The sequence below is a fragment of the Ambystoma mexicanum genome, chromosome 1q (genome assembly GCF_040938575.1).
Source record: "Ambystoma mexicanum isolate Mex_15411 chromosome 1q, UKY_AmexF1_1, whole genome shotgun sequence".
Classification (NCBI taxonomy): Eukaryota; Metazoa; Chordata; class Amphibia; order Caudata; family Ambystomatidae; genus Ambystoma; species Ambystoma mexicanum.
The window spans coordinates 591022549-591049363 of NC_090922.1; the positions used below are offsets into that span (position 1 = coordinate 591022549).

The 26815-nt window shown below is 46.0% G+C and overlaps 1 protein-coding gene across 4 annotated transcripts in view; it reads left to right on the forward strand.

The window, feature by feature from the left end:
• RABGAP1L (RAB GTPase activating protein 1 like) overlaps positions 1 to 26815 on the forward strand; it is a 3056406-nt gene that overhangs the window by 2903824 nt on the left and 125767 nt on the right. The gene's annotated exons all lie outside the window — the stretch shown is intronic.

The window sequence follows — 26815 nt, forward strand, 5'->3', positions numbered from 1 at the left end:
TGTCGCGTCGGGGTGCATTAGGTAGGACTACGCTTGTGAGTGTTCGGGTGTTAAGTCATTGTTGGCGATAATGTGTTTGATAAGGTTCCTTCTGAAATGGGGGAAGGGTTGGTCAGCTCTAAGGTTAGGTGGCAGGGCGTTCCACAGGTTAGCAGCTTTCACAGGGAAGCAAACGCCACCAATTTTGGCAAGTCTGGATCTAGGTACTGCCAAACAATTGGAGTTGGCGAGTCTCATGGGTCTATTGGAAGTTTTTCTTTTTATTTTGTCCATCAAGTAGCTAGGAGCAGCATTATTTAAGGCCTTATGGGTTAATGAGATCATTTTTAGCTGGATTTTATTCTCAGTAGAAAGCCATTTATGTTGCCGCCTAGTCGAGGAGATATGCTCCCTCTTTCTTATTCCTAATGCAGCTCTGAGAGCATTATTTTGTAGAGTTTGAAGTCTTAGGGTAGTGGCTTTATTGGCGCTACTGTATAGGGCATTACAGTAATCAAGTCGGGAAAGAATTAAGGCTCTAGCCAGGATTAGGCAGCTGGTATTGGACAGGAAGGGCTTGCCTGCTCTGATCAATTTACAGGTGTAAGCAGTGGTGGAGGCTAAGGAGTTTACCTGTTTAGTGAAGGACAGGGTAGAGTCGAGATAAAAACCAAGTGTTTTTACTTCCCTCGAGACTTTAATGACATTTCCGTCTATGCTGAAGGCTGAGTAATCTGGGCCCAATTTGTTAATATTGGCTTGTGTGCCCAGAATGATCAACTCTGTCTTATCATCATTCAGGCAAAGACCGTGAGTGGCCATCCATGCCTGAATGATGAGATACACTCTATTCACCAACTCCCCATCCTCACTGTGATCCCCAGAAAGTGGGAAGAGAATCTGTGTATCATCTGCATAGTTAGTGTAGGTGATACCGAGATTGTCCAAATCATCGAACAGAGGTTTGGTGAATATATTGTAAAGGGTCGGAGAGACGCAGGATCCCTGAGGGACACCACAAGTAATGGGTATAGGGTCAGCTGCTGCCGAAGGGGAAAAGACTCTCATAGTTCTCTCACTCAGAAAGGATTCTATCCAACTGATAGCTTGGGTGGAGAAGTGAGCGGCAACGTCCAGGTGTTTGCAGAGGACTTTGTGGTCCACAAGATCAAACGCAGCTGAGAGATCTAGTAGGAGGAGGAGGGCTGTCTTACCCTGATCTCTCAGTTCGTCTATTTGGGCCTTTAAGTCAATCAGGGCTGTTTCCGTTCCGTGTAGTGGGCGGAAGCCAGATTGTCTAGATCCTAGTAGTTTGTGCAGTTCAAGGTAGTTTTGAATCTGTATATAGGCCACTTTGTCCAGGATCTTTAGCAGAAACGGAACTGTGGTGATTGGACGGTAATTGGTGGGGATGAGAGGATCTAAAGTTTGCTTTTTAAGCAACGGGAGCACCCAGGATTGTTTTAGGTTAGCTGGGATGATACCTGTGGAGAAGGATGCATTGACAAGTTTGGAGATAAATGGTGATAGGTCTCTGGCAGCGTCTTTTATTAGCTGTGCTGGGCAGATGTCACCTTTGCAGTTGGATGGTTTGAGGGTGAGGATGATTTTTTCAATCTCGAGTGTGGAAGTTTTGGTGAAGGAGAATTTGGTATGTTGAGGCATGTGGATCGCCTTAGGTGGTGACAGTGTAGGGAGTTTAAGCGAGTCTTTTTTAAGTTGAATTTTGTTTTGGAGGGTAGTAATTTTATTAGTTAGAGCATATTGGATGTCAGAACACCAGGTCTGATCTTTAGTGCAGGTGTCTGGTATGGCAATAGGTGACTCAAGTTCCTTTAGGATGGAGAAGAGTTCCTTCATGCTTGATTTGGAGTTGGCGATGCGATCGTTGTATGAGTTTTTCTTAGCCAGACAGACTGCGTTTTTGTATTGACGGGAGATAGATATTAGGTTAGCCTTGTTCTCAGCAGTTGCACATATTTTCCAGTTGGATTCATATTTTCTCTTGGTGAGACGTAAAGCCTTGAGTTCGGGCGTGAACCATTTATTTAGATGGGCTTTGGGTTTACTTGTACGCATTTTAAGTGGGGCAATTTTGTCCAGAGTATCAGTCATAATTTTGTTATACTCGTGAACTAAAGTGCCGGGGTCTAAATTGTCAGGCAAGGCGTTTAAGGTTGGAAGAATAGCGGGTATGACATTATCTATTGTCATATTCTTTTTGTTTCTTGTGGGGCATGAGGGTGCCATGGGGACGACTGTAGAGGATGGTTGGGAGGTTAGGAGGTCAAAGGACACTAATGAGTGGTCAGACCATGATAAAGCTGAGATAGAGGAGATGACTGTAGTACAGTTAGAGTCAGCGACCCAGTCTAATATTCTACCTTTCGTATGGGTAGGGTTGTTGACTTTTTGGGAGAACCCTAGAGAGTTAATAGCTTGGGAAATAGTCGCGGCATGCACATCTGTTTTGTCATTGAGTCCTAAGTTAAAATCCCCTAATAACAACAATTGAGAGGTGGTTTTAGCATTGAGGGTTAGTAACTTGTGTAGATCCTCTTCGAAGGTCCCAAGTGGGCCTGGAGGTCTATAGATTAGGTGAATAGTTAGGGATTGATTATTATTTATAAGGAGTTTAGCAGTGAGGGCTTCACAGGATTGTAGCGTTAGTGCAGGGGCTAGTCTTAGTGAGAGGCTTGATTTAGAGATAATGGCAATTCCGCCTCCGCGGGTGCCCTCTCGGTCTTGTCTACATATAGTGTAGCCGTCAGGTATGGCTAGCATGAGTGAAGGGCCTGCTGCCTGGTGTAGCCAAGTTTCAGTTATAGCAATGAAGTCCAGGTTATTCTCAGTGATTAGATCAGCTATCTCAAGGGCATGTGCAACTAGTGACCTGGCATTGAGAAGTGCTCCTTTATAGGAATGTTCCTTAGTTTCCTCTTTGGTATGTGTAGGATTAGGAGTGTTTTTCGCGCTGGATTTTGTCTTGGGCACAGATATTTGGGTAAGCGTTGAAGCTCGGGTGTGGTTAGAAGCGTAACCTGTATTGCCAATTTGATGTTTCATTTCAGGTTTTGTAGGAAGGAGGAGTCGTCTAGGTGTCTCATGGAGTTTGTTAAGTCTAGCGCGTAGTTTGCTATTTCTATCGTGGGTGGAGCTAGGCTTGGAAGTGTAAACTAGTGGTTCTAACAGAGTTTGGTGTTTAGAGTCAGTGTAGGCATGAGTGTTAGTAATAATATCTGGTGATATATGTGATAGAGGTGCATGTGAGTATAGTGGGGTTTCTGTGTAGCTGCTTAGCTTGCTAGTAGCAGGAAGTGTAGCAATAGCCATGATGCAGTAGAAGCTAAGTAGGCTGGACATTGTGCGTGACTGGTACTTAGTTTGGTGGGTAAGTGGTTTACAATACAATGGTCTCTGGGCGACCATAAGGCACTACACAATATCACAGTGGTCTCTGGGTGACCATAAGGCACTACACAATATCACAGTGGTCACTGGGCGACCATAAGGCACTACACAATATCACAGTGGTCACTGGGCGACCATAAGGCACTACATAATATCACAGTGGTCTCTGGGTGACCATAAGGCACTACACAATATCACAGTGGTCTCTGGGTGACCATAAGGCACTACACAGTATCACAGTGGTCTCTGGGTGACCATAAGGCACTACACAGTATCACAGTGGTCTCTGGGTGACCATAAGGCACTACACAGTATCACAGTGGTCTCTGGGTGACCATAAGGCACTACACAGTATCACAGTGGTCTCTGGGTGACCATAAGGCACTACACAGTATCACAGTGGTCTCTGGGTGACCATAAGGCACTACACAGTATCACAGTGGTCTCTGGGTGACCATAAGGCACTACACAGTATCACAGTGGTCTCAAGGTGACCATAAGGCACTTCACAGTATCACAATGGTCTCTAGGTGACCGTGGTGCCGGTGCTATTATCAAGTGACAGCATATTGCAAAGCAGGGCAAGAGTATGGTTGGTTGGCTATAGATTGTGCATTGAAATATTTTTGTTGCGGTTCAAGAGCACAACGGTGCATGTGGGACCTTGGACGTAGCAATGTTGGGAGGTGCTAGATCAGGGCTCTAGCTCGAAGGTCGGGAATGGAATGTGGAGGAGGGGGCAGTATGCTTACCCTGTAGGTGGACGGCAAGGGGTCCTGGCTCTAGGCTCGACGGTGTAGACAGGTTGAGGACAGGCACAGTGCCTTTGTGGGTGCCCTCGTTGATTGAAAAAAGAGTACGTTTTTCATTGTCCAGGTGGTAGTCTATCGGTTAGAGAATAGAAAAATTGTGCAGGGGGGGTGGCCACGCCGCGCTCCCATGCGCGTAACAGGCGCAGGAACAGGCCTTTGTATGGCCTTAGTGCTGGCCGCCGGCGAATCCGCCTGCCGGCGGAACCAGCTGGAGTAATCGAGGCTCAGCCTCGGTTTCGCGCCGCGCCGCGCCCGGCATGGGCAGGTCAGGCGCTGTATGGGACAGGGTCAGGCAGGCTCTGTCCGTGTGCCCGCTGGAGCCTGGATCCTCTGCTGGGCTGGGGGGGCTCCTGCCCTCACCCCTCGGCGAAGGGAGATGGAATGGTGGGATCTGGGGCGCAGGAACAGGCCTTTGTATGGCCTTAGTGCTGGCCGCCGGCGAATCCGCCTGCCGGCGGAACCAGCTGGAGTAATCGAGGCTCAGCCTCGGTTTCGCGCCGCGCCGCGCCCGGCATGGGCAGGTCAGGCGCTGTATGGGACAGGGTCAGGCAGGCTCTGTCCGTGTGCCCGCTGGAGCCTGGATCCTCTGCTGGGCTGGGGGGGCTCCTGCCCTCACCCCTCGGCGAAGGGAGATGGAATGGTGGGATCTGGGGCGCAGGAACAGGCCTTTGTATGGCCTTAGTGCTGGCCGCCGGCGAATCCGCCTGCCGGCGGAACCAGCTGGAGTAATCGAGGCTCAGCCTCGGTTTCGCGCCGCGCCCGGCATGGGCAGGTCAGGCGCTGTATGGGACAGGGTCAGGCAGGCTCTGTCCGTGTGCCCGCTGGAGCCTGGATCCTCTGCTGGGCTGGGGGGGCTCCTGCCCTCACCCCTCGGCGAAGGGAGATGGAATGGTGGGATCTGGGGCGCAGGAACAGGCCTTTGTATGGCCTTAGTGCTGGCCGCCGGCGAATCCGCCTGCCGGCGGAACCAGCTGGAGTAATCGAGGCTCAGCCTCGGTTTCGCGCCGCGCCGCGCCCGGCATGGGCAGGTCAGGCGCTGTATGGGACAGGGTCAGGCAGGCTCTGTCCGTGTGCCCGCTGGAGCCTGGATCCTCTGCTGGGCTGGGGGGGGCTCCTGCCCTCACCCCTCGGCGAAGGGAGATGGAATGGTCCTTTGTCCCCGGTGGGGGGCGATGGCAGCCTCCAGCCGTGTTGTGTCTTGGAGCGGGGCCATCCCCGCTCCGTGCCTCCACACGGCTGGAGGCTTCCATCGTCCCCCACCAGGGACGCAGGTACGTTTTTTTTCTTCCCCTCCCTCCCAACCCCACTTACCTTCTGCTCCTTTCTTTTTTTCGGGAGCGGATGCGCTGGGAACACTTCTGTTCCCAGCGCGTCCGCTCCTGATGGCCGCCATGGAAAGGGAAAACGGACTCAGTTTCATTTTTTACATTTTTTCTGTCCCAAAACGCTGCAGCGTTTCGGGACAGAAAAAAATGCTTTTAGTGCCCCAGTCGTGCAGATATTGCAGGCCGGGTACGAATAGCAACATGCCCCTGAGTCGGTAATGCCCCGGGGCCTTCGTTAAGGCCTGAGCGAACTACGGGTCCCGGGCATTACCTGAGTCGGTAATGCCCCCGCCGCTCAGGGCATATTGCTTAATTGTGTAGCTAGACTGGCATTTTAATGCACCCAGTCTAACCATTTCTGAAAGGAAACACGATCAATGTTATTATGTGGCTAGATTGACATTTTGATGCAGCCAGTTTGGACATGTTTTCATTCTGTGGCATGGCATTTTCAATGGTAAAGCCATCTGGAGTATGTTCTTATGTGGGGTACTGCCATATATTGGCAGAACAAGCATGGACATGTTTTCTTATAGTATCATTAATGGCATTATGTGCAAAGCAAACATGAGTATGTTCTTTTATGGGAATACTGGCACAGCCATCATGAAAATCTGTTGGGGAAATGCTCCTGTGCCCTGTTGGTGACTGTTTTCTTTTGGATTTTTTCCATGAGTTTCCCTACAAAACCAATTGCAAACTGTCTTTTTACCCATTTTTTCAAATGAAAGTGTGCTTTAAAATTCACCATTTTAACAGTTCTCGGTGGGGGAGGGCAGTCCTTCTTGATTGGTTCGGGCAACCTGTGATATGCTAGGTCGCTCTGACACATTTGGGGGAAATATTTATGCTCCTCTAGTTAAAAAATTCACCAGCTGCCACTGGGATGTATAGCCAGAAACTGAAAACAGTTCTATAAGGGCCACATGAGATTCCTGCAACCATTGCTAAAAAGCAAGGGAGCAGTTGTCTCCGTTCCTCCTGTACTCGGCGCCTGTGAATATTTCATCTGTTAAACACACTGTCGTTGACTATAATTTGAAACAGAGGTATGAGTGCTATCTCTTCTGTTAAAGAGACTCTTTTTGACTGGCTATTATTTAAAACTAAGCTGGAAGTGATGTCTCTTCTGCTAAATACCACCTGTAACTAGCGACATATTATTTGAAGCTGTGGGGAGAATGATGTCTCTTGTGAAATGTATAGTGCATTTGTGTAACTGTTCAAAAGCGAGTTAACATTTTAGGATGTATATTAACTTGATACACAACTTTTATTGTTTTAAACCTACACTGAACATGCTTAATGTCAATTTTTTTTAATCAGCTTGATAAAATAAAGGTATATTTAAACCTGTTTGGTCTGTTATTTGATGTGTCACCACCCCGCCCCTCTGTTTTATCTGTGCCACCTTGTTGCCCCTCCTATCCCCCAATACTGAATTCTAGTGACGCCACTGCTTCTAAGAGGCACGTTATGAATTCACAGCCATTGGAGCCGAAAGTTAAACAAAACAATCTGGTTGCTGAGTGAGTGAACTGACAGAAAGCAAAAATCGCAGATAAGTATTTTCTCGCCCCGACCTGCTCCCAGAGCACTCACAAGAATCTGGAACACACCGTTATGTGCTTTCACCATTAAAAGGTTTGCTGTGTGCGTAAGGAGCATTACGCTTCTGTTTCTTACAACGACCTGCGACCCATGTGGTATTGAAATATTCTACTGCCTGGCCTCCTCTTACGCCTGTAATGCAGACACCGAAACCTCGCATGTTTAGCGTCATAAAAATGTACCACAACTCTCACTTGGCACAATTATGCCCCAACTCTGATTAGCAGAGCAACAATGCCATACTTTGTCAAGGTCGACTTTTTCGATTGGGTGACGCGCTGCCGATAAGCGGGCAATCCGTGCTAAAAGATGCAGGCCTTTCTTCTATGCTTGGACCTTCCACACAACTTTTGTTCTTTCATTATTGAGGAATTTTAGGCACATCACGCGATAGGATTTGCATTACAGCGCTGAATGCGAAACCTTTATTCCAACTAATTAAACGCCAGCTTCCCCGCGGATTTCTACCTAAGGAGGCACCGGGAGGTACAGTAAGCGTCGAACTCGTGGGGGAGGGGCGCGCTCTTTTGTCCCTGGTGTCCTACTTCCATTGCTGCTGACGTACACGCTTTCACAAAATGGGCATGAAATGGCGGTCCAGGTTTGGTGCCAGATGAAAATCTGCGAACAAACTCTGACATCGATACTAACAACTAAGTGAATTTCATTGTACAATACTTCATAGTGTAAAATGTGTATGCGGGCTTTACACCCGACATTTTTTTTAAGTGGTTACTGCACATTCGGGCTGCCAGACCCATTCGATCAGCCGCTTTACTTGCTACATTGGCCCAACAGGGTCTTCAGTTTTACTCATAATTTCTCTGGACTATTTTCTGTGTTGAAATTTGTCACTAATTATTTTTAAATCGTTTTCGGATTTTATCTCAAGCGCTCCAATAGGAACACTGTTTTAGACCTGTTTTATTTCTGGTTACTCCATCCCGTTCATCACCCCCAGCCCACATGCTCTCCTCCCTCCACTGATTGCTTGGAACTAGTCTTGCGGGAGGCATAAGCACTATGCAAACAACATGGATACGGTTCAAATGTTCCTCCCTACCTACATTCCGCATTTGGTAACTCTTAATTCTAGGGGTGCTCTAAAGTAGAGGGCCTGTTTTGCTAAGAAGAACATTGGTGCCTTGTGGAAGCATTGTGCAAGTCTCACTGGCCCTGTTCCCCTCCTCCACCACCACTGTAGCCCTCCTTTCCTCCCGTGTGTGTATATACCCAGTGGACTTGTCACTTAAACCACCCCCGATATTGGTAGTCCCTATTTCTATATCTTGTCTTTTTTACTACCAGAGGTGAACATTTTTTTTATTAGTTTTCCATTTTATTGATATAGCTGATAAAATCAACTTTACAATATAATTCATTCATTAAAACAAATATTTGAAAGTACATAATATCATACACAGAATGAAAATAACCAATAATCACTTTCATAAAAAAACAATGTATAAGTAAAAAAAACAGAAGAAAAATAATAAGTCAAATCATAAGATCGACATCAGCAATTAATTAAAAAAGAAATGTTCAACAATACACATGGGATGAGTTACAAATATCCTAAAGGATATTGACATTTGTGTCATGAAGTTTTAGATCATGTAGAAGTGCCAAGGCCCTGAATCGTACAGTCGTAGAGTATCCAGAATAAATCATTTTCCACAATGTTTCTGAGGTGCGGACTCCATAGAACTCTACTATTGACTCAAAGTGTATCTTACGATGTTTGACCAGTGCCACACATTCGGTTAGAAGATGCCTTAAAGTTTACCCAGTATTTTGTCGCTGGCAAAAGCGACAATGCTTCACCGAATCTTACTGAGTACTGCGCGAGCCGGGATCTGTCTTGTAGGCCAAAGATTCAGCCTCAATCGCATGAAATCATGGAAATGGAATGAAGACAGTGCTTTGATTAGGTATGCTTCTGGGATGCTATGTTTTTTTCTGGGAAATAACTGTGCATCAAAGTCACAATATTTGGAACAATCAGCACTAGTGCTTTCCCAATCAAAAGCAAACAGTCTGGTTTTCACTTGTATCGGGTTTTGAAAAAGCGTTGTTAATGAAACATCAACCCATGACAGCGCCTGGACCACCTGAGACTGCCATTTGGTAATGAAGGCATTGTTAGATGAAAAAATATGTTCCGCCAAAATGCCCAGAACCGATGTTGTATTGTAAGCTAAGAGGCATTTTCTGAACAGTACCTCCATTTGCCAAATGTATCTCACGTACAGAGATATTAAACCAAGCTTATTTCGTATAAAAGGGAGAGGAGTGCAGGATGGAAGCCTAAGTACCTCGCGCCAAAATTTGCCTTCCAAAATTGACCAGAATTTTTGGGGCATTATAGGTCTAGTTTCTGCTGCATATAGAAAAATTGGCGTTGGCTTTTGATGGTAGTATGTGAGGGCAGGCGCAACAGAAAACTTGCCATATTTGCATAGCAAAATCTTCGTTTGCTGTAAGGCTGTGATGACTTTAAGAGTTAGCAGTTGACCATGCAAAGGAACACCTCCATGACTTGCTAAAAGTACTCCCAAATAAGTATAGGTTTGTACTACTTGCACCTTGTTCCCCCTAAGAGTCCAGACACTTGACTTATAATCACGTTTTTTAGAAGAATTAAACAACATGACCTTGGATTTCTCAAGATTAATGGACATATGGTTTGAGTGGTTATAATCTGCAAGAGCATCAAACACTCTCTGGAGCGCCTTTGGAGTCTTAGACATTATCACCAGATCATCAGCATACATTAGAAAGGGTATTGGTTTGTTATTCAACTTGGGAGGGTCAGTTAAGATGTTAGCAAATGCACTCCCCCCCCCCCATCAGAAATGAAGAAGTTGAATATGGCCGAAGCCAAGGTGCACCCTTGTCTAACTCCTCTGTGTAGATATCGAAGTTGATAATTTGCCATCAGCTGAGAGTCTTACTTGTATTGAGTTGTTGGTATGAAGATCCTTGATTAAGGAGATTATGATGTGAAGTGGACAACCGTGGTGAATCAACTTGTGAATCAGTAATTCTCTCGAGATGGAATCGAAGGCGGCGCGAAGATCCACAAAAGTGATAAATAGGGCTTGCTTTCTGGATTGATGGAGTGAGATTATGGATGTCAATGTCATAAGATTCACACCAGTCCCCAAACCAGCCATAAACCCCATTTGTAAAGGATCTATTTGCCCCGCTTTCAAGGTCCACCTGGTAAAGTCCCTAAGTATGAATTTTGAGAACAATTTACCAGGTGCATCGAGTAAGGAGATGTGTCTGTAGTTAGCAGCCACAGACCTATCACCTCTCTTGAAAATCGGGACTATGACTGCCGTTCGCCACAAAGGGGGTAAATGATGACTTGAGACAATTTGATTAAAGATGGTATGTAGAATTTTTGACCACATTACTGGATGTTGTTTGAAGGCGTAGTTGCTTAAGCTATCCGGGCCAGGAGCACGGGAGTTGTTCAACTTTTGTATGTAAAATAGAACATCTTCTTCCTCTATAGATCTACCCTAATAATTAGAGCCTTCTAAGGTGTCATATGAGTCTATCCCCATTGGTTTTTGGTACATATTGGAGAAATGTGTAACCCACTCTATCTCATTAACACCATTTAGTTGAACAGATTTTTGTGACAAATTATTAGCTGAGTTGATCATGGTCCAAATTTGTGCAGTGTTTTTGCATAGAATACTGGCCAACATAGATTCACCATCTGTTTGGTACAGTTGGCTGCAATATGAACGTAACCAGTTGTTATATTGACAAGAAAGCGGGCAAATACTTTCTTGTTTATTTACACAGTTGGAAAGTGTTACCACTTTTTTGTTTTTACATAAGGTAGATTTTTTTAATTGAACCAGCGCATCATATTCATGCCGAGGTTTGTATTGGACATTTGATGATGACTGTACTTTTTGTTGGTAACTGTGTAAAAAACAAGTGTAGTCACCAGAAGGAATATTAACGTCATAGCAGGAACTCTCCACATTTTGATGGAATGCTGTCAAAGAACAGAGATTCCATTTAAACGTGTTCTTGCATTATTAACCAACATCAATTTGGGGAAGTATTCACAACACTCACTGTCCATTTGGACTTCACACCACCAAGTTAAGTTCAACATATTATGATCGCTATACATTTGTGGTATTATACTGAAACTCAAATTAGCATTAAACATACTGCTATCAACAAAGATATAATCAATGATAAAAGCAGAATTTCCTCTTTGCCAGGTCATCTGCGGAGGGATATCTGCCGTGATAGACCCATTGCACATAAGAAGCCTCCTCTCCTTCATGAGTAGATGCCATCTCAAACAGGATAAATTGTATTTGGGGTTGTTGGCAGGTAGCAATTGCAGATTCAAATCACCCATTACAATGATGTTCGTTATATCTGTAGATTCTAAAAATGAGATTGAATAAACATTGTAAAGCATTAAAGAAGACCTTGCCTGGTAATCCTTTCGGGTAGCGATAGATGTTCAAGATTGCCACAGTCACAACCGGACAAATGTGTTTGGTCAACAAAAGATAGAAGTTTGGCGCTGCCCACCAAGACAAGAGCCAACTTTTGTGATTCTTAATCGCTACTAGAAGCCAGCCGAAGGTCGACCACGTGAAGCAGTTTTTGCAGCATGACAGACAATAGTATGACCTTCCCAAGTAGGTTGTGCTTTTAGCCACGTTTCTTGTAAAATAATTATGTCATGTGATGCTAAAAAACCCGCACTGTTACCTAAGAAGTGGGAGTGCCCGCAAGTGTTCCAGCTAACCATGGAAATCTGAAGCTTTCTGTAGTCATTTGTTAGTTATGAGTTAGGGTTATGTTTTGGTAGTTGTTTCAGGGTCAAGTTTTGGAGGGTCCTAGAAATAGGGTCAGATTCACAAAATGTACTCTGCGACAATAGAGGCATTCCTGGCTTGTTCACAATGTTTGCAAGGGTTAAATTCCCTTCAGAATCAAAAACAAATGGATCTCTGACCAAGACAAAGCCCAAAGCAAAGATGTCCATCCGCGCCTGCCATAAGGCGTTTCTAACTAGATTTGATTAAAGCCATACTCTAACAATGGAACTATCATTGTGTTGGACAAACTCCACCTGTTCTATGTCTGCAGATGTTATGTCCTGAAGTGTACTAACCTCCTCGCATATTGCAAGTAGACTAATTCTATTCATGACATAGGGTGCAAACAGAGCTGGGCGTCATTTGAGTATTAAACAATGGAATTGTGCTTGTTTATTGTAATTAGCACTGGTTTTAGCTGATCGCCCAGTAGCCATATTGTGAAACTCCCTTTCTTTACATTCAGATTCAATGTTAGAGTCAGGAACAAAGGTTACAAGTCCCTGACTTCTCTGCTTCCCTTCAGCATGTGATGTAGGACCAGAACGTTCACCCCACGATTTCTGGACGGTTAGATTCTGACTAAGGTAATTACGAACAGCCCTTGTAATTTGGTCTTCAATATGAAGCATGTTATTATGTTCGCTCGCCTTTTCTACATGGATCTTACCGTCAGAAGCATTTGTTACATTATGACTTTCTCGAGAATTTTGACCAATCATTTGGTCCTTGAGGTTCTGACGTGCATCACCTCCAACAGTCAAGAAAGGCTGTGGTGCGTTCGCTGTGGGTGCTTCTGGGGGAGCCATCATCGACCTAGTGTTCGGGATCAGTTTGCCCACTTCTTGATTATAGAACGCCACTTGTGAGTTAGAGGAGTCCTGACCATGCCGTATTTCATCACACACTCTCGATGTAACCGGCATACACAGTGATTGGAGCTGGCAGTTTATTTCGGATTCAGGTATCAACATTGATAAATGCGGCTGCCTTATTGTTAAGTCAGTACATGACTTTTTCAAATCAAGATATTTCTGTATAGAGTTTTCAATCTGCAAATGAACATCCGCTAGAATACAAGCTTGTTCTTCACCCCGTTCAACCATTTTACTGTTTTCCTGAGTGTTAATTACATTTGATTGTAGAGCTTACAGCTCAGGAGGGATAGATTGTATGTCAGAGATCGACGCTATTAGGTCATTTAGCAGAGGATAATCTTTAGTCTCATTCAATTACTCCACCACTTTCTTCTCATAGTTTGTTATTGGAGGAGCAGAATTTTAGGGAGCCAACCGTTTAATTAATTGTTTTATATTAGCTCCCGCTCTCAATGGAAGAGTTTTTTGGTTTTTCGTCTTTTTGAGCATATCAGATGTCACAACTCCATTCCTTCCTACTTCTTTAACATGAAAGAGATTGTAAGAAGGCTGTATTGGCACAGGCTCGTCCATTGAAGTGGCATCAGTGTGTGTAACTTCGCCCAACAGTGGAGGAGCCTTCTCATAGAGGTACCACACAGTTTTCTATATTGGTCAACAGAAGGTTGGGACTGATGGAAATTCTGGGCGGCAAAAGCAGATTTGAAACAAGGGGTATACCCGCATCACCAGCGATGTTAAGTGATTGATTGACCCCAATTACATGGGAAAAGGTGGGTAAAGCTGCCTCTAACATTGGCGGTGGTTTTTTAATCTTGCCACAATTCTGTCGTTGTGGAGTGATATTATGTGTACCCCGCTTCACCCATTTTTCACATGTATTAGGAAGCACTTTTTCAAACTGTAGCAGTTCACTCATCCATATTTTTGGTTGGTCAATTTGCTTAGATTGATTCAAAAGTTTAACATCTAACGTTTCAAACAATTTTGTCAATGTAGATATACTTGTGCTCATCGCATTTAGAGTAATTTCAAGTAGTTTAAATTGTGGTGAAACCAATAAGTTATTATTATTGGGAATGTCACTACACCTCTGAGAAGATTGACCATCAGCCACCAAACCCGCTAGAGACATATGAACAGTATGTACAGAGGTTTTAAGAGCTTTTGGCGTATCTTTTGTAAGTAAGTATCCTCGAAAATCCTTGACATTTTTTTTTATATTAAGATATGTTGTAAGCAAAAAAATACGACTCAGAGTGGCCACAGTCCTTGAAGGTTGGGAGGGCAGCTCAAAAGGACTAGCCCCGCAGTTGCTGCTGATTTTTTCTGATTCTTGTTAATCAGGGACGTGAAACCACCAGCTTCGTATGCCAGCCAAGAGGACTAATGAACGGAGAGCAGCTCAAAGGGACTAGCCCCACAGTTACTGCACATCCGCCTCAACCCCACTTATTTGAGACTCCGTATGTTCTCTCAGCAGTGTGTTTATTGCGGTCCAAGTTGACACAGTAAATGACCACAAGAGAAGCAGAGTCTGTTTCTTAAACTGGCTTCCCAATCCTTGTTCCAAAATGTCTGCACTGACTGTTGAAAGGGTCAAGCCCCACATTCACAATCATGCAGCATAGAAATAAAATTATAGGTCCCGTCACAGCAGATAGCCCACAGCGCACACTCTGCGTTGCCACACTAATTCAAAACAGGCGCAGGGGCACGATCCTCTCAAGAGGCTCACTGGTAACTTGTACACGGGGCAGGGAGACCAAAAACTATATGTGAGTCAGCAAAATGACCCTCACCCTCAGATTACTTGATTGTTAGTGTCTCCGCAAAACTGAAACACAAGAGCAACTCTTGTGCATTAAAAGATTATTGTGCTCACAGCGTCTTCAGGAACATCAGCATATCTCATGTAGTCCCCAATGAGCACTTCTGCCTCTGCAGCTCCTGTTGTCAGTGCAGTCTACATCACTGCAGTCTACAGCTTCTGCTGTGTCTGACAGACTGGAGGTGGCATCACATTCGCTCCTCCAGCTACGGCACAGGAATGCCACAGCCATTCTAGGCTTGCCTCATGCACACCTTGCTCATCCCACAAGCCACTCGGAGCTCACAGCAGTACGAGCACAAAGTTGCGGCGGTTAGTCTTGCAGCTCTGAACTGACGGCAATGCCCAAAAACCGCTAGAGGAAAGGGCTCACGAACGTGGCTCACAAACGTGTCAAGCCACACTGCACAGAACACGCAAAGCACAGACTCGTATTCCGACAGCCGCTTCCCACACTTGGTGAAAATAATCATTCAAGCATGGACCCAAGACATGGGTACAATATTCCCGGGGTGGTCTTATTCGAGATGTGTGCAAGTTTGGCCTTTTTTCCTCATGTTCCTTTTTTGGCCTCTTGCTCACCCCATAGCTTTGACATTCTTTTCTCATATGACAACCTGGAGATCTCTCTCTCTCTGGTGACATTTAAGACGTTCCCTTTCTCCGCGTACTGCTCCCCATATTCACTCAGCCTAGTCACTCTGCATTTGGCTGTATTGACCCTATGCTGCCCCCTTGCTTTATTTATTTATCTGTAGCTGTTGGGTCTGTTCCCTTTAACATCCTAACATCGAATGTCAAGCCACCGATGCCTACTTGCTTGTCTGCATTAATTGTGACATGCAACTGCAAGGGAGTCCTTCCGTGCCTTTTGATCCTCTGCACAGTTTGTATTTTCCTTCAGTTTTTGCCACGGAACACACAGCAATCTTTATTTATCTGGCTTCCTTCCCCAGGTTGTTCACTTGTGAGTAAGTCTTTTCTTCTAAACAGTATTGACTAGGTCAGTGATGCCCGTTTCTGTAATCACCCGGTCAAGGGATGAATACTCCTTTCTGTACAAGTGGATTGCATCATAGAGAGCACAGCTACCAGTAGTAGCCACCTACCACAACACACAACAAGGCTTTCTGTGACAAAGTTGTGTCCATATTCTCATTGATACCTTCTTGTGGCAGATTCCTCATCTTTAGAAGTAGCTCCCAGTGCTGACCAGGTGGAGCTTAAGGATTTCAACCCAGCTACACCATCAGACCATGACTCTGAAGTGAGGTGTTGGGTATGTATATTGAGCTGCACCTGCTCCCTTTGCTTGTGCTGCAGATGCCTTTGGAAACTTGACACTGTGTTTTTCAGATGCTTTTTGGGGTAAAGTCTTACAAAGAGGGCAAGCACCAAATGTGTGCATTCTTTCTGCACTGGCCCTATGTCTAGTGCCCGAGTATGGCTCATGACACCAACACCTTTCCATCTTGTCAGACTATGCAGAACAAGTTTGTCTTGTTATAAGCAGTTTGCCACGGTATTGATAGAACTTCTCAAGCCTAGGGGGGGTGGAAGGTGGCTGAAGTAGTCTTCATTCAAGCAGTGCAAATCCACACCCTAAAACCCATCTGTGATGGATGCTCCCAAGGAGAAAGATGTAATGATGCTAGATTTAGCAATCTTGGAAGGGTGAAAGGCTAAGTAAGCTATGCCACTGAGGTCATCCTTCCTAAGTGCATGCTGCTCCAATGGCATTAACCATTCTTTACCCATCTAGCTAACCGCCCTTGGCCCAGACCTTCAATTCAGATAATGAAATGAGCCATTATCTAAAGCACATGTCCTCTCGTCTTCTTCCAGGAAATGCAGCACACAATGCTGGCACGGGTCACCCATCTCCAGTGGGCCTGCACTGTCTACTGTGGGCCACATGCTCACTCTCTCCCGAGGTGGAGCCTAGTGCTCCCAATGAGGGTTAGGAACACCGATCTGGACTTGAGGTTGTTTTAGGAGGGACGTTGAACTCCTATAGGTTGAGCTGGCACAGATGAGCCTTGGCCTTGAGTCTCCAAGTTGTTTTAATATATCCCGCGAGCTGGACTATTTGGACACAAGTGTGCACCCCTCTTCACTGATGGCCAACACAGATGATAATTGCAGCTACCTGCCCTTTAGCAAAAGGAAAGGTTCCCATCCTTGCAGACATTCTGAGTTGGAGATTCTGCCCTCCACCTCTCTTACTGTGTCTGTGCTGGCTCCTGGGTATAATCCCCTTGCTCTCCGCCTTCTTTCTTTATGGAGTTGGCTCATAAGCATCGGCCTGCAGATCACTCCTTCCTTTCCACTAATTAGACACTCTGTTAATTCAGGCTTCTAGTTCGTACCCTGAACCCAATGCTTTCCACGCTGAATGCACATGCTCATTGGCTAAGTACATGTGCACATTATGAAATGTCGCAACAGAGGCTGACACCAGCATGCCCGCTGATAAGGCAGGGTCTTCTTGTAATTGATTTCTGATGGCCAGGATGCATCATAGGCTTTCATACAGTAGACTGCTATGGCAGGTGCATGCGCACAAAAGTAGCATATGTACATCGCTCTTCAATGCTCAGTTCTGAATGTTCACGAGATACTCATGAAAATATACTGTACCTTTCATTTCATGACATTAACCTATATGGGACCATGGCTGAATAATCTCTTCAGGAAGAAAAGATCTCTAACGCCACCTATACTTTTTCTCGGATGGGTTCTAATCTGAGGCCTCATCAGGGATGCAACTCTATGATATGCCCCCAAGGGACCCATAACCTTTGTGAGTGAGGTATGTTATGTTATGTTATGTTAGACGCATTTATAGAGCGCCCAAACACCCGAAGGCACCCTGGCGCTTGGATGAATACAGTGCTACCAATAACAAATTAAAACACAGATGTTTTGAGCAGACGTTGAAAAGTAAGGTGATCAACTGTCATCCGCAATGAGAGGGGAATAGCATTCCAGGCCTTGGCAGCAGCCACAGAGAAGGCACGGCCGCCTGTGCGAGTCAGTCTGAACGGGGGACCTTGACCAGAAAAGCAGAGTGAGAGCGGAGACAGCGCATAGGTACTTAATGGGGGAACTTTTCTTGAATATATAGTGGCCCAAGGCCATTGAAAGCCCGATGTACCATACACAGGGATTTGAACAGTATCCTTTTTTCCACTGAAAGCCAGTGGAGCTGCCCCAGCAGAGGGGTAATGTGGGCTCCAATAGGGGGCCGGAGGATAGCTCTAAAAGCGGCATTCTGCAGTAGTTGCAACCGATGAGTCACATAGTGGGGCTGGGTGTGATATAGTGAGTTGCAGTAATCTAGACCACTCAAAACGAGTGCTGTTACCATGGGGGCACAACATTTTTCTGGTACAAAAAGGAGCACTTTCCGGAGTATGCGCAGCTTAAAATGACCACTCTTACATACTGCCGCAACCTAGGCGTCCATCGCAAGAGAGGAGGAGATAACAACCCCCAAATTCTTTACGGATGCCACAGGAACTGGGAGAGGGCCAAGGGAGGCCAGCCAACAGTCATTGGTCCAATACAGAAGAGGCGAGGAGGTACCAACCACCAGTACCTCTGTCTTACTGCCATTTAGTTTGAGCTAATTAGATGACATCCATTCCCTGACCTCTGGCCGTCTTGGCATGATTAAGGTCAAGACGAACCAGAATTTGGGTGTCGTCAGCGTAGGAATAGTAGTGAAAGCCATGGGTGTGAATGAGAGCCAGAAGATGTCTAATATACAATTTAAAAAGAATCGGGGAGAGAGCAGACCCCCTGCAGAACACAGCTGGAGGGCTGGAGCGAAAAGGGGGGAGAGAAACCGATTGTGAATGGTTGGCCAAAAAGGAGACAAACCAGTCCAGGACTCTACCAGCCAGCCCAGCAGAAGAGAGCCGGGAGATCAGGGTGGGATGGTCGACGGTGTCGAACGCAGCTGACAGATGTAAAAGAACATGGTATGTTGTGCCAAAGCCACCTGCTCCCATTTTTTATTGGAATTTATATAGCACTTTCGCCAAAGCACTGTACAAAATGTTACAAAAAAGGTACATAGTAAGAAACTGACAACAATATGTCATATCATTTCTATAGTGGAGAGGGAGGAAAGAATATGAGCTTTTAAGTAGAAACAGAAAGTATGAAGAGAAAGAGAGGACCAAATGTCAAGTGGAAGAGAATTCCTGAGTTTGAGGGCAAGAAAGGAAAAAGAGCAGAAACAGGAAGGGGCATAGGGAGGTTTAGAGACCGATAGGAGATGAAGATCATTTTTATTTTGTATTTGTTTATTTCTAATGTGCCGGCAGCCCGCAGGCATGGGGCGCACAAATACACAAGGACAACAAAAGAAAGACAGGACATTTTAGGTTAGTACAGTGTAGAGAAGGTTGAACGATCGAAACCTATTATTTGAAGAACAACGTTTTTAGCGCTTTCCAGAAGGTGGTCACGTTTTCCTCAAGTCTCAGTTTAGGAGGAAGGGAGTTCCAGAGTTGGGCAGCACGAACAGGAAAGGATCTTCCTAGACCTCTAGAACGTTTAAATGCAGGGTAAGAAATGTGAACAACGTCAGACGAGCGCAGCTATCTAGCTGGGGAGTAACCATAGATGTTAGATTTCAGGTATGAGGGGGCAGAGCCATAAAGACAGCAATGGACAGCAGTGCACGTGGATGCGTTGGCATTTTTTTCAGAAAGGAGGTGTTGGCCCCTTGTAACAGGGTGTTACAGTAATCCAGCCGTGATAGGATGGTAGCGCAGGCGATAATGGCACAATTTGCCTCTGTAAGGAGGGGTCTGATGTTTCTTAGTAATCGAAGGTAATGATTGCAATTTCTGCTAATCAGATTGGTGTATTCATCGGCATTAGCCGGTCCGATAGCACAGCGAGTAGAGTGCTTGCTTTGACATCTGTGCAGAGCCTGCTGATGCAGCTTCGAATCCTGGCAGGGCCAAACTGAGCCTTTCATCCTTCCGAGGTCGATAAATGAGCACCACACAGCGTGGGTAATAATAAGCAGCGCTCAGATACCTGATGGTTCGTAGCGCTATATAAATGCTAAATTATTCCAGGACGACACCTGAGGTCTTTACCCTACTCTTGACTGGAATGATGTTGTTATTAATAAGTAAGCTAATAAGAAATGTGAACAGAGATATCAAGTAGAAGATTAGTAGGAGACGAGCAGAGAGGTAGGGAGGGCCAAGGTCACAGGAGACAGGGAATCGTAGGGTAGAATGGAGATGGAAAGAAGAGACGAGGAAATAAACAAAAAAAGACGAATAGCAGAGCTAAAAGTGAGTGAAGAGGAGTGATATGGGAATAGGGGAGTACCAACTAAGCGCCCGATTCATGGAATTATTTGCGTGGAAATAGGGGGCTTTCTCGCCAAACTACGTGCAAATATGCATTTGTCGATTCATGGAACCGACTGTGCAGGACTTTCTTGGGACTTGTGTGGAGTTCTCACAGGGCCGGAATGTCTGTGAGCCGTCGAGCACCTCGTGGGCATGGCTTGCGCAGAGGGCTGGGTCGGGGTGGATCTCAGAAAATGAGGAAGAACATGCATAAAAGTGGGCGTTACAGGGGACGGCCCGCAGGCAGTACCTCGCACGCCCACATTTGTGCCAAACGGCACATATTCATTGAAACACCCGCGCAGCCTCTCAGCATAGGAATGTCCATGCAAATCCATCGAACACTACGCTGCCCGATACGTAGCGCAGAGGTGGGTTTGCATGTCAGATTTATGGGTGCGTGTACGCAACCAGGGTTCCGATCTAGCTTAGGGGTGCGCGTAAGTAGTGTAGCAGGGTGCAGGAACGCTTTACGGGGGTTTGCACGCATATTTTCTATGTTTAGACCGAATTACGATTTTTCATACGTATGTTGTCGGGGTGCTGCAACAGTTACAGGGGACCGTGCACAAGGTCCCCGAGAGGCAGGCATGCTTGAGGGGGACCCCACGCACTGTTTGGAGGGTGCGCATATTTGTGCCTGGGGGGAGCGCATAAAGGTAGCTGTTCCGGCTGTTTATGCTTTGCGTGTAAATTACATGAATACATGGGGCGTACATTTTTTATTCTGCGCCCGGGCTTGTACAGTGTCCTTCTTGGCGCACAACCCTTTCAGGATTTCTGCGCACATTTCCATTAATCGGCCCCTAAGAGAGCAAAGCAATCATCAAGTCTAGAAAAGATAGAAGTAATAGCAAGTTTAGTAGTGTGAAACAATAGTAATGAACATATAAAACAGATTTTGTAAAGGTGGTAGTGTGAAATCAGAGATCTGAAGAGACAAAAATAGCAACAGTCCAAAAGTGACCCAAAGATTACATGCCCATGGCGAGAAAGAAAGCGAAGAGGGAGGAAAGAGGAGTCCAGTGAGGGAGCACAGCATAAGGGGAGAAGGAGAGGGTGGTGAAAGAAAACAACTTCAGTGTTAGAGTGATTATGTTGTAAGAAATAAGAAGAAATCCAAGACATCAGAAAGGCATGCTGAGATAGCGGAGTGAAAAGAATCGGTCAAAGAAGAAAAGGAGAGGATGACCGGTCATTCGTCAGCATAAGTGACAAAAGGGGTTAAAGCATTCGATAACTGATGTTAAGAAAATAGCATAAATGGAGAATAAAAGAGAATTAGTAGAAGTATGGCCAGCCTATGAAACCGAGTAGGTGCAATTGGAGAGACAGAACCAGAAAAACAGAGAGAGGTGGGAGCAGATCGTAGAGTAGGATGGTCAACATTTGAAAATGCAGCAGAAAGATGCAGAAGAAGGAGAATAGAAGAACACTTTCGTCTGTCGGAAATAAAGAATTAGAAACATGAAGCAGAGCCGTTTCTGTGGATTGTGCTGGTAGAAATCAAGATTGAGTCAACTGGAGTGAAGAGTGAGAGTTAAGATAAGATGAAGCGTGGGAGCAGACAACTCTTTCGGGGAACCTAGAAAGAAAAAGAACAAGAGAAACAGGATGAAAACTAGAAGGTGATCAGGGGTCAAGTGAGGGTTTATTTAAGATGGGAACAGGGAAAGAAGAGTTGGAGAAGGAAAGGTTGAAAAGGGCCGCAAGATAAGGAATTATAGAGGACCTCAGTGTGTCTCTCTCCGAGTGCTTTCTTCTTTCTTTATAGTGCCAAGGCCCCTTCCCTGCTCCTCCGTGTCGTTGGGGGGTCTTTTCTTCCACCTCCGCCCCTCTCTGCACTTTCCCTGTGTTTCTGCTTTTTAACTTGGGGTAAGGCTTTATATCAGCCGTCATTGGCCAGCCCGTTTCTTTTCATTGCGCACAGCGAGTGGGGGTTTGAATCGCTACTCCAAGCGATGCTTGCTGACTCACAGTTTCTATCGGGCCTAGCTGGGATTCCCTCTGCTGCTCTTTGTCCTTGTCGATACCGCTGATGTCAGTTGTCGCCCCTGGGAAGCACAATCTCCTTTAAGCAGTGCTTAATTTGTAAAAAAAATAAGTGCCAGTGCCCAAAAAATATTGGCCCCATAATGCTGGCCGCGGTACGACTCGCGCCAGTTCAGTGCTAGACCTACCTAGATCGCCCACCAACAGCCTATCGCACTGCTGCTGCTCCATGTCGCATGCTTGGCACTGCAGCAACTGCTGGCACAGGCTAGTAGTGGGATGGATGGGGAAGGCGGGCACACATGGGTTGAGAAAGTATAAAGCTTTTAAGTTGGAAAACACTTGTTATGGTAGGTGTCGTGGTTTAGGGCCTCTTTCCACCTTAACATATTAAAAAACGAAATATGTTTTGTCACCCAATATTCAGGAGCCAGGGGAGAATGCATATTCGGATATCTCCTTCCCACTGACATGTTCTTGACATACTTCACTAAACTGCGGGGTGTGCTAACAGACACCCCCCTCCCTATCTGAGGATTCCTATCTGAGGATTGCATGTGCTACCATTCGGAGTACATTCTCGGAGCGTTGTATTGTACTCAGGTTAAGGGGCCACATCAGGTGTACTGTCCTCAGTTCTGTACTCAAATCCTTTCCAGTACTCTGCCGTGTGCGTGTTGTGGGGTGAAGCCGTGAAGGAAGCAGTGCAGCATGTTAGTGCAGTGGAGAGAGGCATAGGTGGACAAGACTTTGGCTGCTCTGACCTACCTGTGATCAAAATGGTGTCAAGTGGGCAGACGGGGGCCCAAAGGATCGATATTATGGAAAAGTCCCAAATATGCAAGTGTAAAAACCTGCACATGGCCTCGTGGTGTACCGTGTACCGCATTGTGAAGAGGGGCTAAACGCACGTCTCTTATCCCAGTCAGAGAAGATGCAAATTCAGGGGAAGGGCAACCAAGCAAAAGCCCCTTCTCTGATCTCATTCAACTTGTTATAGTTGCTTGGCAGATGTACGTCTTCTATGGGCATCTATAGGTGCCCACAGCCCATCCAATCAGTGCCGCTTTCTTTAACTATTGCTAATTCCCTTCTTACGTGGAATTCTGACAATCCACCCCCGGGTGTGATCATGCATGCAATATAGTTGATACACATCCGGTTCTTCACACCCAGCCCCTTCTGCATTTAACCATGGTGTAATATAACTGTTTCATACATATTTCTTTCTTGGTTTCATTTATGTATACCTCGCAAACAGGGTGTTGCTAAGTCTGGAAAAGATCTGGGGTTACGCTAATTTTGGGACTGTCGGGAGTGGGGGCTAGTAACCCCTGTGCTTCTATCCGGGGCTACAACCAAAAGACCCAGGGCTATAGCCCCCTCAGATCCCCCTAGCAACGCCTCTGCTCGCAATTAAAACATGAGCCTTTTTTTCCTTCCGCCATTCTTTGACGTGCCTTGTAGCAGATTCTGTCATTGGACATGTTTGCAGCCAAACAGTCCACTTTGTTTAAATGTTCAACATGTTCTCCAAGCCTTAATAAAGTTCTGCTGTGTTCCACGGTTAACCCTCTGTGACTCTAAAACACCATTGAGTGATGTTCAGGATTTTGCCTATATGAAATTCTGACTTCCACAGTTTTTTTTTAAGTGCATCTTTAAGCAAGTTAACCTTTCCCAGAATAGCAATGTGGGCAGGTGATAGTACATTAGTAGGGTGTTAATGGAATTGAAATGCACTTTTCCAGTATTTGTCGTAATATTTACAAATCAGTGTTCATAGTGATACTTGTTGCAGTTTCACTAAACAGGTGACTACAGCTCAATCACATTTCTTGCCCAAGTAATAGCACTCGTTTCATCATTTACCTTTTGTCTTGACAATATTCCATAATAGGTACCACAATTCAGATCTGAGGTTTGCAGCCACACCTCATTGTTGTCAGTTCAAGTTGTATCCATCTTGTCTCAGCTCGACAATCCAGATCTTAACTAAAGTCATGGGCGCAGTGATAGCCTCGAAGGCATACACATCTTTCCTTATCTCGACAACTGGTTGATAAGAGACAATGAACCACAGAGCGAGCCAATAGCTTCAAGCAAATCTAGACTATGTGTTCTTCTTGGGCCAATCGGGGAACAACAGAAAATCTACAATGGCCTAGCATTGCATGGTGCATACAGCAAGATGTGCCTTTCCCTTCCGCAGTAAGACTCAAACCCAGGAGACCAGAGTCACAGGCATCTTCAGTTCCGGAAATCATGTTCCAGAGGTACAGCTAATGTGGCCAAGTGTGCTGGTAGCTCCAAATGCCAAACTGTATAAGAGAAATATACAGTTCATCAAAGGACTCGTATTGCATGAATCTTTCATTTTGACTACCAGGAGCACCGGTAATAACCTCTCCATGCCTCCCAACTCACATGCCTTGGGGGGTGTCACTTGCCATAATCAGTTTACTCATGCCCACACACTTCAATGGGTTGTCAAAGCGCAGAGAACAAAATTGGGCATTTTCACCCCGCCCTCTCGGGGACAAAAAAGGCTTAACAGCTGGGACACTTGCCTAAAGAAGAGCAGATTCCAAAATGCACCCATCCACATATGTGTATATATAAATAGAATAAATGCACCCATCTACATATCATGTGTAAATAGAATAACATGCACCCATGTCCAATACTCGCAAGTTGCAACTTCCCCGAGACATGAATCTTGACGAGTGCCGTTGCCGTATTGTTTTTCAGAGGGCCACGGTCACCCCACAGACTCTAATACAAAGGCTCCACCAGCCAGCCATTAAGGCAGATTACAGACCCAGCAGGACTCCACCAGGGACCACGCTGCCGCCCGTACCCGCCCTGGGCCTTGCTGCCTCAATCACTTTAGGCTACTACCTTCCGTGGGGCCGCCACCGCGGCCATAATGATGATGATAAAAATAGGTGCGCGACGGTAGCGGCCCCACGAAAGGTAAGATTTTAAAAGGAAAAACATATATTTGGGCGGCTGGGGCCCATCACTTTCAAAGTGACGGGCCCCAGCCGCCACTCAAAATTATGTATTTCTTTTAAAACTTACCTTTGTGGAGTGGGGCCCCAGCCACCGGCCCCACGGGAGGTCAGGTTTTAAAAGAAAAAAAGTAAAAAACGTACTAATTTGGGCACCATCCACAGGCCACACTGGGCAGAGTCATCCGACTCAATCTGCGGCAGCCCGGTCACAGAAATTGGCCTGGGCCTGGCACTGCAGTCAGCAGCAGCACACCGGTCACACAGACAGAAGCCCGGGCGTGGACAGGCCCCTGGTGGGGTACTGACTCCTGGGCAGTCAGGACACCACCAGGGGACCGCGCTGCCGCCCGGGCCCTGACCTGGGCCTTTCTTGCCTGATCACTTGACTGTGACAGGCTCGCTCAGGCTGCTATTTTATGGTCCAACTTATTGCAATGGCAGCCAACAACAAGTGATTTACCTGCTTTGCCGGCGGCGGCTGGGACTTGGTCTCCTACTGTCAGGGCCTCAGGGTGGGAGGCGCACACTGGCACAAATGAAAAAGCAGGCAGAGGGAGCCCCAGGAAGCAAGTAGGCCACACCGCGCAGTCCAGCAGGGAAGGCTCTCTCTCACATGCGGGCCCACGCCTAGACACCTTCACTTCACACAGTAACTCGTGAAATGAAGGTGGCACCGCGCTGCCTCCTGTAACAGCAGCACGTCACCATGTAATTTCACTGGCCCAGAAGAACAGCCAAGGAAAACTGCACATTCCGTTTTACTATACAGAATGTATCAAATACTGCATAGTAACAACAGAATGGTAGTTTTCATTGGCTGTTGTTTGTAACAGTTTGTTGTTCATTGCTATTGCTGGCCCCTCCCAGGCCCAGCCAGCCATGGCCTGCAACCTGCAAGCACTAGAGAGAAAACAATGACAAGCCCAATGATTTATAATCGAAGCAAAGCAAAGTGGAAGATCAAACAAAGCAATTGCACACGCGCTGGCCCCGCATGATTAGTTCCAGTGCCCAAAAAAGGAGTGCCGGTGTTGGCCACCGGAAACCACCCCCACAAATTAAGCACTGCCTTTACGGGGGGAGGCTCTTCCCGTCTACCACGGCTGCTCCACTGTTCCGTTCCCACCTTACCAGGTCGCTGTCCACTCTCCTCAGAATGAGGGATGCGTACCGGTGCCGTTCTGTGCTCTGGGGCCAGGGAGATAATGCTAGGGGGTGCAGAGGCTCCAAACGGCTTGCGACTTGCCGTGGGAGGGCTCACAAGCTCCTCTTACCCCATCTCCGAGTTTGTCCCCGCTTCCGTCTTCTCTTCTTGAGGTTTCTCTGCTTTTTGTCTGAGTTTGAACCAGGGCGTATAAATGCTTTTAGATAGACAGTGGGCATGCTTCGTCGGCCTCTGCGAGGAGCGAATGACAGTACGTCCTCACATGTCGGTGGCCATCTTGGAATTCCATCTACCTTTTTTTAATATAAAAAATTGGTGAACAATTTTACAGAGCTAATTAAATTGCAAAATGCTTAACTTTATAATTAAACAATCAGAAAATGTACCCCTTTAATTAATATTGTACCACATTGGTGGCAGCGGGCAACAGGACGCTCCAAAATGACAATTGCTGGCTGTGCGATGCACCCAAAGGCTTGCGCCCAAAGAGGGCGCACCACACTACTGATGCCCTTGTCACTGGATGCAGTCACTCTGAG